The sequence below is a fragment of the Apteryx rowi genome, unplaced genomic scaffold (genome assembly GCF_003343035.1).
Source record: "Apteryx rowi isolate R43461 unplaced genomic scaffold, aptRow1 scaffold_15, whole genome shotgun sequence".
NCBI lineage: Eukaryota > Metazoa > Chordata > Aves > Apterygiformes > Apterygidae > Apteryx > Apteryx rowi.
This window is the reverse complement of record NW_020447752.1, coordinates 628084-641943: the sequence shown is the minus strand read 5'-3', so window position 1 is coordinate 641943 and position 13860 is coordinate 628084. Positions and strand designations below refer to the sequence as shown.

Below are 13860 nucleotides of genomic sequence, written 5' to 3'. Positions count from 1 at the left end.
GGACCCCGCCAGGCCCGGGGGGAGGCGGCGGGGGGGCAGCCGCGCTCCAGGGCCTCGCTGGCGGCCTCCGCCCGCCGGGAGCCCCCGGGCCGTTCCCCTCGGTGCCCGTGCTCAGCCCGCGCCCTCCTCCCCGCCGCCTCACCTGCCTCCTCGGGGACCCCCTCAGGGCTCCAGACATTAAAGTCACCCTCAGCCGAGGGGCCGGGTCCCAGCGCGGCCTCACTTCCCCCAACGGCGGGTCCGGACCTTCGCGGCCCACCCGAGCGGGGCGACGGACGGGGATGCGGCGGCCTCCTAAGGTAACCCCCAAAACACGCCGTGTTGCTGACACACCAGCTGCCTGCGAGCGGTTGTGATTTATTACCTGTTTTCTAGCGCGTTTATCGCTTCGGTAGGATCCCCCCAGCTCTGCTTGTTGCTTATCCGCTCAGTGCACTTCACGCAAGGTGAGCCGTGGTAAAAATCAAATGGAATTTTACGTTTTTATTTACAGAGATGCGAAGCCTTGCGCACGCCTCCGTGCAGCGTTATTTCACATGCTGGAATCACCAGCGCGAAGGTAGGGAATCAAAACGGTGAGATAAACTTGGCCCCGATCCACATTTCGGTGGAGTGACTCTGTGTTTATAGTAGAATCGCTCAGATACAAATCTGCCACCGCTCTGTGCAAAAATTGTGGGTTTTTTTCCTAGCAGAGATTAATGATGTGCCCTGTCTCAAACAAATCCTGTCACTTCCTAAGAAATCAAATTTGAGTCTAGAATTTTTTGAAATATCGCTTACTGGGAATACTAACAAATCTCCGACAGCATGCTCGAGCGTAGCAAAATTCTTTAATTCAGCTAAAAAAATTGTCATTCAAACAGGGTTTCACATTTCCTCCTGCATGATTGTGTCACTAGATGGCCTTCCAGACTGAATGCAAAACATGACTGTATTCCTCATCGCCTGGAATAATCTCTCAAGAAGGATCCTGCTTTATGCAGAGGGCAAACAGAAAGAAAGAAAAAGATATTTCAGTGACAGGGAGGAGGAGGAGGGATACATAACCACCCAGCAAAGTGTCATATAATACAAATGAAAAAAATAAAAGGCAGCCAAATTCACACCTATGTAAAGCTAACCATTTTATTTGGAAAAAGTAAACACGAGTATGTAGAATATACAAGCTGTCAAAAAGGTACCTTATGAACCATAATCATATATATCTTATCTGCAAGAGTCTAAAAGCCATCAACTCCTGCAGACTTCAGTGGCTGAGGACATTCCAATATTGCACAGGAATGAATGGTCCAGAAATGAATTGGTTTACCCTCAAACGATTTCTTTGAACCTGGCTCAAAACCACTGGAGTGGTATGATATAATCAGCAGATAGGCTCTTAGTCTTCATGTAACTGACTGCTGTAATTCATTGGCTTTTCAGTTCAATAATTGCTGTAAAAGGCTTTTAGTGATAAAAGTGTTTTGGGGCTGTTAGGTTTTTTTTGTTGTTGTTTTATGCAACGATCCTACAAAGCAAAGTATCTCCATGTTTCTCACAACTTTGTCACTCTCCTTCTGTATTTATAGTTAGGGGAACRTTTTAAATTTGTACAGTTTTAGATTCAGGACTAAACAATATAAAATGAGTAGACTATCAAATCAACTGTAAACTCTATACAGACTATTTTTAAGTAATGGATATTGTATCTGTAATGAGTCAACCTAGTATTGACAAAATATTGACAAAATATATCATTTCAGTATCTTAATTAGCGTGTATACAGTATGTTAGATATATAAAGTACTACACAAAAGCTAAGTGTTTTTTGCTGGCTCTAAAAAATTAAAATCTAACATGGAATTCTGCCACCAATTTAAATGGAAGAAGATTCAGCCTTCTATAACCAAAACTCAAATCTGATCACTATAAATCACAAGTGTCCTTATCCTACTTCTGTTTTGGCCTGTACATTGATTTTGGTATGCTGTATTTCATCAAAAGCTGACACGTTTGCAGCTCAAGAGGCACCATGCATGTAAAGATTTACAAGGAGTATACCAAAATCAAGAATGTAATGGGGTACGGCAAACACTCGTGTGGCATTCTTGTTACCAATTTGTTGATTTGCAAGTGACAAGGAAAATAAGAAAAGGATGGAAGATTATCATACTGCCTAGGAAGACTGCTGGAAGCATATGACTTCTTTTAAAAGATACTTTAACACTTTGGATGGTTTGGGATAGTATTCAGGACACTCACATCTTAGGTCTAAAATTGAAGCTGTGACCTTTTGAGGATATAGGGTGATGAAATAAGCTGGTACTGCAATTTCTCAAAATACCGAGGCCAGGGAAAAGTGGTCCAACCTCCTGGACAGTTCTGATGCTATGCAAGAAACTCAAGGCATGTTGTTGGCCTGACTTCCTAAGGGAGCAGTAATTGCACCCTTGTGCTGTGTCTCTGTCTGTCCCTTGTGAGTAACTATTGACTGGATGGTCAAATATGCTTTAAATAGACAAGGAGACTGAGATTTAAAAATATTAGAAGCCCATGAGCTTTGTGATGACAGAAAGTCTGGCGGGGAAGAGAAACATAATTGCAGATTCTTCTGCTCACAAGATGCTTCTTTAAATAGGAATAGGTTAACAGATTTGACAAAATGTTCTGGTTAGAAACATTCTTCTGTTTGGAGGAACTCTGAACACCTTTGACGTTTCCAGTCACTTAAGGTCTGTTGTAGTGCATGCCCTTAGACAGATGAGTATGGCTCGCAATAGTATTTCTAATGGAAAATATGTCTATTTTAACTAGCCAGCAAAGTGACAGGCTACTGATACTTCCTTGGATCCATAATTACAGAGAGAAGTAACAGCAAACGCCATCTGCTGTATACTCATATTACTAGTTTATATGGTAATAAAAGCAAGACAAGAATGGGGACCTGTTCCTTCTAGAATGTTTTCAAAACTAATTTTTTTACATTTAAGAATTTTCTTCTTAATAATACAGACTCCACCTTTACAAAGACTGAACATAAACTTAGTAAGAACAAGTAGTCCCATTTATGTCAAAGGAAATAACTCAGACTTAGTTAAGAATGTGCATAACAAGACAGAGCTGTAAATATTTATTTTTGAGTATTACCAATAACATTATGTCTTATGTCAGTGATGAATTCCCCTTGAACTACACCTCTGTACATACAGAGTAAGAGAAAATGCCTTGAAGAGCTTACAGTCTCATTGCAAAGACAGACTCTAAAAGAATGGGACTTCGTATGTAAGCAGAATGAATTTGCAATGAATTTCAGATGTTATACAAGTCCCACAATTGTTTGTAATGTACACAGACACTTACTAAAAAATAATCTCTGACCCAAAGAATTTACAGTATGAATGAATGGGGCAGATAGGGAGGGGATTTGGTGACAAAGTATTTGGTGACAGTATCAGGTTGTGAAGCCAATGAGGAAGCTAGGTATATACTCAAGGTTAATTCCATTTATTCATAAAACAAATACACAAAATTCTGTATCTTTCAACCCAGAAAAACTCACAATCCCAAGCCTCTTTCGGCCATCACTCAACTCAAGAAGTGTCTTTTTCCAAAATCAAAGCTCCCAGTCTCCTTGACTTTCAGCTGCTTCTCAGCATCCATTTGTGTAGTGTTTCTTGCTGTTTCTCTTGCACATGCAGAGCTCTACCATCTGGTCCTCGTGGCCTGATATTTTACACAGAAACACCCCCTGCCCCCAAAATCCAGAAAAATCCCTAGGGCCACATGATTCACCATCTATTCAAACCTTGCCATGTGCCTGTTTTTTGTGTAATAGCCCCTACTGATATAAATCCCTTGTTTCATAAGGGATCCCAGTTGCCTTTTTTTCACTGAAGGCAAGGTGGCTGTGACACCTGCCAGTTTCTAAGAGGTTTAGCCCAATCAAAAACATTACTACATTGTTGTTTGGCTGAGTAGGAACTACATATATTTTTTTTCCAGTGGGAAGTGCTGCCAGAAGGGTATTAATTTCCTAGACTGTTAAGTAATGTGGAAAAACTAAATTTCAGTAAGAAAATTCTCTTTCTGCCTTTTCATGCCTTAGGAATATAGTTCCTGTTTCACTTGGCTCAAGTACCCCATGCACTAAATCAGTGCAAAAAACTTTCAGTAAACTCTACATAAAAACTGTCCAAATGCTACCACAGAGTTTAGAGGGCTATAAAAGCAAGCAGGACAACTCTCTGTAACAGGAAGTGTTAGACAAATTAGACATACAACTCGGCAAATTCAGGCCGTGAATGTTCAGAAACTTTGGACAGATTTTGTTCATAAACCACAGACTGACAACTACCTAGAGAGTAACTATTTATAGGGAACACATACTGTTTCTTGAGTTATTTTCTTTGGTATGTCTTAAATCAGGGATGCCAAATGTGATGCCAAATTTGGCCCACCTGATATGTGTGTGGCCAATGTGCCTTATTTTGAATCTCACCTTTCATTAAAAACTGTAAGTTTCTGGCTTTTCAGTTGTGAAAAAAAGCTTTCTCAATCTGAACGCTGTGTAGATCAGCACATTAAAGTCTCAGCCTGATGCAGCAAGCGGCTACCTGCAGTTTCAGCTGCTTGAATTCCTCACTGAAGTGTCAATTCTCAAGCCAAATTCTGTTAAAAATGTTGGTAACAAAAGGTTAAGATCATCTTATGCCATTCTGGAACATCAAACTCAATGACTTATCTCTGAAAAGCATGAAATAAGTATCTACCACTGCCACCATAACTCCGCTCCCACAGATCTGGGCATTACCTGCAGGTCCCCCAGAGAGGCGGCATGGCTTTATTGAACGATGGTGAGAAATTTGTCCAAAAAGGCTGGCAGAGCTATCAGTGACGCTGAATCTCATCCTCCACCTTTGCACTTAAAGGTGAATCTAGAAAGATTCAAAATGCCTCCTGTTAGCCCAGGTCTGCAGGTTGCATTTCTGTTGGTAGACGTAGCTGGCTTTCGCATGGGAACCATCGCAAGGAAGCGGGTCCTGGAGGGATGCGCAGGCTTGCTCGGGGCTAAGTGACAGCACAGGGCTCTGCTGCAGAATTGCATGAAATTAATCTGCATCAGATGCTTTTTTGTGTCCAGATCTGTAGCAGAAAATAATACCATCAGGAAATAATTTTAGGAAACATAGGCAAAGTGGTTCTATGTAGCTTTCCTTGCAACACAATGTGGTTTTTCCCAGTATCCAAGCACTCTCTCTAGTATACACCCCTGAAATACCTCTGCCTTATGCCTTCCCCTCTTTTCATTACCGAACACTGTACCTGACCCAGCAAGCACTGAGATGTGGTGGTCTTTTTCAAAAACAGAGTGCCTTCTGCACTGTCTGCTTTCTTCAGATTACTTTTCCCTTCTTTTCTCTTTCCCAACTTAATTCCTGGTAAAGAGTGATTTTTTTTAATGTACTTGCTGATTCAGAGACAAGGTGAGGACTGAGACCAATATGAGTATACGTTAAATAGGATGGCCACAGCACATGAACGCAAGATGCATTCAGCTTGTATGAACTGTGGATGGCTGAATCTGGGTTAAGCTCCCCAAAAGCTTGGTTGGTAGATTCCACTAATCCTGAAATACGTAGAACTGCATTTTTTGTGAGGCTTTCAAGAACTTCAAGTTCAAATGATCCCAGATTTGGCTCACTAAATATGCCTTCCTCCATGTGAGCCACGAAGCCACCTGAACAAGCAGTGGTTTTCAGAGCCTTTGGAAGAGTCAGGCTTCACACTTCATTGCCACTGTCAGCCATCCAGTACCCATCACTTTAGTACCGGGCCTAGGCAGGAAGCTCTCAGAAAGCTTTTGGACAAAAATGCAGGGGAACAAAGGGAGAATATTCAAAGGGGGAGAAGAAAGGACAGCAAAATGGATGGAGGAGGCTGTGAGGGAGAGGACTGTGCTGAAAGAGAGGCAGGCTTTTGCTGAGTAACCCCTGGCACTGACGTTAAAGGGCAGTTAGTGTGCAAAGTGTGTCGCCTCTCTCTGATCTTTGTGCAAACTTCCTACAGGAGGGCACAAACTGCAGACTGAAGAGAAGATAAAATCCTCTGTTTATGTCCCCATGGGAGACACCATCAGTTCTGCCTGCTTTTCATTGAGTGCTATGTGTAAGGAAACACTACGCAGGAAGCATTGGTGCCTGTTTGTATCCGGCTGGGAAGGAGCTCACACGTAGGGACAGGGGTTTGGCAGGAACCGGGAAGGTTTGTGGCTTGTCAGAACATCCCTAGACACAAGACAGCCCCAGGCTGAGTTCATCTCAGACCTGAAGGGAGCCTGTAAACCAGCCAGGGCAAACTCCTGAAAGCAACAGCGAGGCTTCAGAGCAGGCTAACTCATAACTTGAAAGGCTGAGAATTAAACCCAGTTGTAAAGTTACGTTTGTTTTAGAACTGTGATTTTTGGCCTGTGCCACGCTCGTGGGAAGGTTGGCGGTGCGTCCTGGCCAGGCGGGAAGGCCTAGTTGTAAGCCCCAGCGCCGCTCTGAAGCTTGCTCGCGAAGCAGCTGCGGCAGCTTGCTCTGCTGCGCGCAGGCACATAGAGGGCAGCAACCGGCCAGGGCTGCTCCAGCCCACAGGTCGCTTGAAACTTGGGGCCTGGCTCTCTGCCATGCACGAGCTTGATACYGCTGTCCTTGATTGCATGTTTCCTGTGCAATTTTTTTCTTCCTACACACATTTCACCCTTCCTGACTCTTGTTGTAACAGCACAGGCATGCTGTAAAGCTCCCAGTTATTTCCTTGGAATAGGGTAGTAACTGATTTCTTATGGCAGGGAGATTTCCTGGTTAAAACCATTCTAATTAAACTTACATGTCCCCTAATGCTAAAGAAGCCCCTACATGAAAGGCAGCTGAAGCTACTTGTAAAATGTCAATGCCGCTAGACCTTTAATGATCTTAGTGTCTAACAATAGTATAGACAGGCACAGATACAGGACACCAGACAAATGGAAGGAGGAGGCAAAGCATAATTACTCCAAATCAGATATCTTAAGACAAAATCTTCAAAGTTTAAACCACATCTGGCTGCCTATTTGTCAAGTTTTGTATTGGCTTGAAAAACACACATACACACAGAGCTCATAGCTAATCCTTTCCGTTGGAGGTCTGGGCAACTCTAGTTTCCCTTTATAACTCAGTTTCAGACCTGGGGAAAAGTGTGCTCAGTTGACAGGCCTCCAAGCAAGGCAGGGCTGGCGACGGAGGAGGGCAACAGCTGCACGAGCTTTAATTCCTCTCCCCACCTTCCTGTACAAATGTGCCCCTCAATCCTCCGCCTGGAGGAGCTGGAGAGAGGAACATGCAGGTAGCCCGCTTCTCTGCCAACGCCAGTGGCATTTCCTATAATGCTGGCAATCGCGTATTAGGCACTGAGACTATGAAATCTTTTTCATATGGGCAGCTGAACAGCTGGGGGACTAGAATCGCTTTTGGTCAGAACAACCCTGCAGATGCTCATGACGTGTTTTAACCCCTTGTGTAATATGGCAGTAGTATGTGATAATTTACTGCCACAGGAACCACTTCCTGCGCACTGAGAGCAGCAAGTCTGCGTGGACAGATGACAGGCATTGCGCGGGGAAAAGGAATGACAGAGCGTGCAGGGGATGGTGTCGGGAAGTAAGGGGAACCCTGTCCTCCATCAGCAACTCCCTGGAGAGAAAGGGGGAGAAAAGCAGACATAGCTTCRTGGATTTAGTGGAAACTAACTTCAGTTGGGGATTAGCAATGTCCTGCAGGCAGAAAGCAGCTCTTCAGGGTTAAAACAATGAGAATATCTGGAAAGGCTATTTTAAGACATACCTTGAAAAAACAGAAAAGCCAGAACAGCTATGAAAATAAACTAGAAACTAGGCAAAGTAAGCACAGAGCATGCAAGAATCAAATGTAAACAAAAGGCAGAGGCTATCCAGGTAGAAAACCACAAATGACATGGGTTGAAATGTAAAACCTAGAGTTCACTGAGACACATCAAAGATGCCGTGTACTCCACACCTCCTTTTCTCGGGTGTAACCGTCTCCACAAGGTGAAGGGCAGTCATGAATCAAGCTCTCTTCCTCTCTTTCTGTATTTTCTATTCAATTATTTGCAGGCTGTGCARGTTCTGCTTTATTTCCCCTCTCCATATGCTGCACTCTCCTCCTGGGGTTTTTTTATTCTGCACTGTGCAGTTGGCCTCTCTCCCATTTCTTTCTCCTCAGTGTGTCCCCCCTGCTCTGCTAAGATCTGCTGTCTTTGTAACCACCGCTGTGCACATATGCTAGCTCCCCCTCTCCCCTCCTCTCCACCCCCTGCTTCTGGTCCATCAAGTGTCCCTTCCCTTCGCTCGAGCGTTTTTGCCAGGGGGCCCATCAGCCAGCCAGAAAAGAGACAATTTTGCTATGGCCACGGCTCCTGTTTTCATGCTGCCTGCTCCTCGCCGCCAGCCAGGGAGCCCATGTTGCTCCCTACAACAGCTGATGGGTAGCGAAGGCGAGGACGGCTCTGCAGCTGCTTAGCAACTGTGAGCTGCTGTTCTGCGGTAGTGCAGAGCGGCAGCGGATGGCACAGCATTCACTAACTGCGTATTTGGGCCCATTCTGCTGAAAACTGTGGCTCGTGGACCAGCTGGGGTACTCCTGACCGGTCCTGTCAAAAAATAAATCAAAACACTGATTTCTAACTGCAGATTCAGGAGCAATGGTGACAATGTCAAGGGCAAAATTGTCTTGATTTTGTATTGTACATGGTTTGCATCATGCCAGTTAGAAACTGCTCAGATGTGTACGTTAAACTAATTCCATTTGAAATCTGTTACTACTTCTCGGGCTGTAACATTTTATAATCCACCACTCGAATATTCCCTGTATGTGCTACATTTGTTAAAAAGGCTCACAGGTTTCCAGCTACCATCACATCTAGACTGTTTACTGATAGGAATCTGGATACACAAGTATTTTAATGCATAAATATCCTTTTAGATTACTACTTATAAATCTATATCTTAATTTCCTCTCAATGATGCAAGCTCTGAGTGCCAGAATTTAAAAAACGTTTTTTATTTTTCTAAGACTGTATTGCATAGGCCATGAAGTACTGAACTAAAGTGTTCAGTAATTTGATGGCTTTAGAATATTGATGAAAATTGCCAACTTTCTTATTTAATGATTTTTGTAAGTTTGAAAGTATTCTAAAAAATAACTGGTTGTATGTACTGATGGGATCATAGCATTTCAATAGTAGCTGCATTTCAATGGCAAGAAGCGACACAAAGCATTCTGCAAATTAGGTGTTGAAATAGCTTTTTTCTTCTTTTATAGCTCAAGAATGATTAGATCTGTAAAAGCACTCTATCTATCTTGCAGAGGTGGCTTTGTCGTAATTCCTACAGAAATATAACGAACAGACGCAGTTTTAGAAAAAAAACAGCCCTGGAAAATGTCCAAGATGCCCATCAAAAGTCAAATGGATCTTAGTCTATACAACAAAAAGAATGTGTTTGTTCCGCTCTCAGGCATCATTGTACATGTCTTTGTATCCAGGTAGCCAAAACAACACAGCAGACTAGCGATTCCCGGTCATTTTTCAATGCATATATCCCATGTACTCTGAGTGTGGTGGATCACAGGTGAAATCTGTCGGGAGGCTGCATACTTTGTCTAAGAAATTCCCTAGCTGTATCATTTGCTATACTTAGGAGGATATTAAAAATGTCAGAGCAAAAGCAGTGAACAAGCAAATACCTGGTCCATAGTCCTACTCAATGTTCCATTGATATTTTTAGTCTGGTTTCCTAAAAATAAAACAGTCTAATGTGACTGTGTTGTTCTATGTCATTTTTTCTCTCCCTCCTCCCATCTCAACTGAATTTGGCAGTGAGGCCAAAGCCCCAAACATACTTAGGTCTTGAATGAAAAGCTGAGTAGAGTACATAGTATTTCAGGGAAAGGCAAGCCCTTGCCCTTACCAAGAGGCAGCAACAACTGGCTAGTTGGCCCATGGGAAGCTCCYGACCAGTCTTTACCTCTTGCTCAGCCAAGCAGGGAAAGCAAGACTGGGAAAGAGCTGGAAGATTAATCTGGGGAATTTCTGGATGCAAATCCATAGGAAACAAAGCTGCATGAGTTTATCTGCTGAGAGAAACTGAAGAAATTAGAAGGTTAGGTGGTAAATGGTAATAGTACTGGTAGGAGATTTCCTCAAGAGTGTTGATGGGCCATACTCAGTTTCTGTGAAGCATTTACATTATTATGAGCAGGGGAACTGAATATAAAATCAAGAAGGCATGATCAAATGGATGAAAATCCATCCAATGGGAAGGTCTCAAAATGTGATTGTAATCAGCGTGTCCTAGAGCAGTTGTCTTTCTGTTAAGGGTCTGGCAATCATCCATTTTCGGCCTCCCATTATTTAACGGCTACATTTTAGACACTTGGGCACGCAAGTGCTGCAGTGCGCTTTGAGGCTCCCTTCCAGCTCCTAAACGGGGGGTTTCTTCCCATGGAATTGAGCTKTGGCAAGAGGATGGTGTAGATCCAGATCTCCTCCTGACACAATTTTGACAGGACTGGGACATGTGCACACCTGGAACTGGGAAGCTGCCACAGCAGAGACAGAAGCAATGCTTATCAATGAGCTGGAAGAATATATAAAATCATTACCATTTAAGTTTGTAGGTGAGGCACAACAGTAGCAGAGGGGTGCTGAATATAAAGACCATTGCATAGAGCAATACTGGTCTAAACACTGTCCTTTTCAAGAGAGCCAAGTGTAAAGCAGCACACACAGAACAAGGAGCACAAGCCAACAGGCTGGGGACACCATCCTGAGAAGGAGCAGTTCTCATAGCATTTTAGGAGCCATGCTGGAAAACCAGCTCATACTGGGCCAGTGTAATCCCTGGGTGCGGAACAGGAATCTCAGGTGAGAATGCTGTCAGCACTGGTATGATYGCAGCTGGTATACTCTGTCCTGTTCTGGTTGCCCTGATCAAAACGCYGAATAACTAGAGTATTCACGGGGAACCATGATAGAAATAATTACAGGATTAGTAAGCATGGACTGCGGAGGGAGCTCTGCAAGTCTCCAAAGGGAATGATAAATACTTGGTTGATCAGTTTGTACACAGCTACATGGGGACAGAAATCTGATAATACGGCATTCTTCAGTCAAGAAGACTAAGATATAACAAGGTCCGATAACTGAAAGCAGAAGGTAAACAAAACTCAGTTTAAAAATGTGTCTTAATTTCTAGTCTATCCGGTGAGTTTTGATGGAAACAATTTACCAGCCCTTACTTTATTCTCACTGGCCACTTTTAAATTCAGATTTGATGTCTTTCTAAGATACAGGTATGCTGTAGTTCAACTACATCTTTCAGATGTGAAAAAGCAATTAATGCACAAAAGTCTTATGACCTGCAGGAAGTCAGACCAAATGAACCTAGAGGTCTCTTTTGTCCTTTATAAGCTATTAATCTAGTTTGCTTAGACAAGCAATGGATTGTGACATGAAAACCTTCAATATAAAGGATTCTGTGTACAAGCCAGTCTAAAACAAAATGTTGTAAACAGTCACAATCATTGTTTGGCAGAACAGCTGCATATTTTTTATTTCACTTTGCCTCTCAATCTAGTTTACTTTAGTTGCAACACTTTGCCAAAGGAATTAAATCACTTCTTATTGATAACAGACACCAAAATAATTAGCACAGAGTTTTCRGCTCAACAATAAAGTAAGTAGAGGGATACTGTGGGCAAGAACAAACTCTGTTGCTTCAAGAATGTGCATACAGTCACCACAGGCCATTCAGGGCAATAGTCTGGTTTTTGTTTTTTGTCCTTTTTTCCCCCTGAAAGATCTCTTTCTTTCTCTAAAGAGTGTCATGCAGTAAGCCAGGGTCAATCTAACTCAAGTATGAAAGTCTGGTTTGACCTTTCTGGGATTTAAATACGCTGTACCAGAACATCTAGCTTTTTAGATATGATGTTCAGCCATTAAACCACCCACTCCGGAGAGTGCAACTGGTCTCAACTGCCTTGGTGACTTTTAAGCTACATTGAACATAACAGTCATTTAGAAACTCTAAAAAAGTAAAGCAGTTTTCAGTTCAGACTTGCAAGAACAATTTTCAGAGGTGCTGAGGACCCACACAACTCGCTAGGTTGGTACCACTAGCGAGCTTTACAACACTTGCTGCCCCAGCAATTTCTGGCCCTTGTTTGCGCATTCACAGTTTCAGGCACACGTTCGAGGACTCTCCCAGCTGGAGCAGTTCATAAATTCTGGCCTCGGAGATGGCCATTCTGAACAATGATTAATTGCACACAGGGATTATAGACCTGGAAAAATATGCAGAAGGGTGCATGTGCAGACAAAGCTGGGTAGGCTCCCACAGTATTATGGTCTGGATGCATTATTTCAAAGTCTGGACTGTATTAGGCAGAACTAGTTTGCTTCAGTGTTGAACAAAACAAAAATTAAGGTTTAACTTAAAATGCAGATATTATTAAAATCCAGGTATCTACTTAAACATCAATTTAAAGTCCCCAGGAAAGTTAACAGACGTTGTTTAAATATGGTACTTTTCTTATCGCTTTACATGTTGATTTAACTCGATATGATGCAAGCTCTAGAACTGTGTCACTACAGTTAAAAAAAAATGCAAAACGAAGAACAGACCTATTCAGACCAGTATTTTGATCTCTAAGCTGCCTGTTTTTGACCATTTCATCCTATTGCAGTCGGTTAAAATGTTTTTCACTTGTATTAAGAAATAGTAGAGGAACATTTTAACAAGGTTCATTTTAACTAAAAATAATGTCCCAGTTTATGCAAATTTCTTTATTCATGTATTATTATTTAAAGCAATTGTAAAACAGGAAGGCAGCTGCACTACTGACATAAATAAGTGCCATGCATGTAAATAAGGTTTCACAGGATCGAGCACTTAATGAGAACTCGAGTTTTACATGCTGCTAACAGAGAGAGATTTCACTGATTATAAATATGCTCCGCGCATGCAGGAGCGAGCCAGGAAAGGCAGTTTCCTACGCTGCCATACAAAGGACGTAGCTAGAAAACATCATGGCTCCGGAGGCTCTCTTCGGGAAGGGGGAAGGGCAGCTTTTAAAAACATTGTAGCCCCATTAGAGGGGCACTTAACTAAAAGATACCAATATCAGTGCACGGATGGAGCCCGTTTTCTCATTTTAAAGCCGGCCTCGCAATTTAGAGACATCTTTTCGGTGGAAATGTGTATGTTTGTGCAGACGGGTTTGTTGCTTATTCTAAACAGAGCCTGATTCAGGTTGTGGAAACATTCAAGACCAAAGGAAAAGCAATTAAATTAAGAAATGAGCGTGAACGCTCAGGCTGTTGCGAAAGGAGCGGACTRCTGTAGTGCCTCCTTTGCAGCAGCACCCTGCTCTATCGCAGGAAAACACTCCTCCAGCCTCAGCACATACCACAGCACAGTTTTTACAAAACCACAGAGCAACTCGTCCTGAGACACATGAACGCCCTGGCAGGGTGAACCCTGCCCTGCACATGCCGCCTCCCTTCGGCAACCTCTGCCAAGCAGCCACTTACCTTCTTCCCTCCCACAAGGTCCACAGGACGGTCCTGCTCTAGCCTTACCGGGAACGCCACCTCTACGACTTGTTTGGTTTGTTTGGTTTGGTGTTTTTTTTTTTTTTTTCCTCCCTGTCCTGCCCTCTGAAATGGTTGCTCAAGCCCGGCTTTCCTAGCTCAGCTAATTTTAGTCTGCAGTGGAGTACAAGGTTTAACTCCCCGCAGAGCTCACGAAGCTCCGAAATAACCCCCACACGCCTCCACCCT

At 43.0% G+C, this 13860-nt stretch overlaps 1 long non-coding RNA gene across 4 annotated transcripts in view; it reads right to left on the bottom strand.

The window, feature by feature from the left end:
* Positions 1 to 116: 116 nt before the first annotated feature.
* The window catches only part of LOC112962514, a 16908-nt gene continuing 3164 nt past the window's right edge, over positions 117 to 13860 (bottom strand). Inside the window, exons 1-3 of one of the 4 annotated variants that reach the window (XR_003252329.1) lie at positions 13612 to 13854; positions 4481 to 5124; positions 117 to 973 (exon numbers count right to left, since the gene is read on the bottom strand). This is a non-coding gene — a long non-coding RNA (uncharacterized LOC112962514). Of the gene's footprint in view, positions 974 to 1114; positions 5125 to 13611; positions 13855 to 13860 lie in introns of those variants that run through there. The other 3 variants (XR_003252327.1, XR_003252326.1, XR_003252328.1) reach the window with 3 other exon arrangements.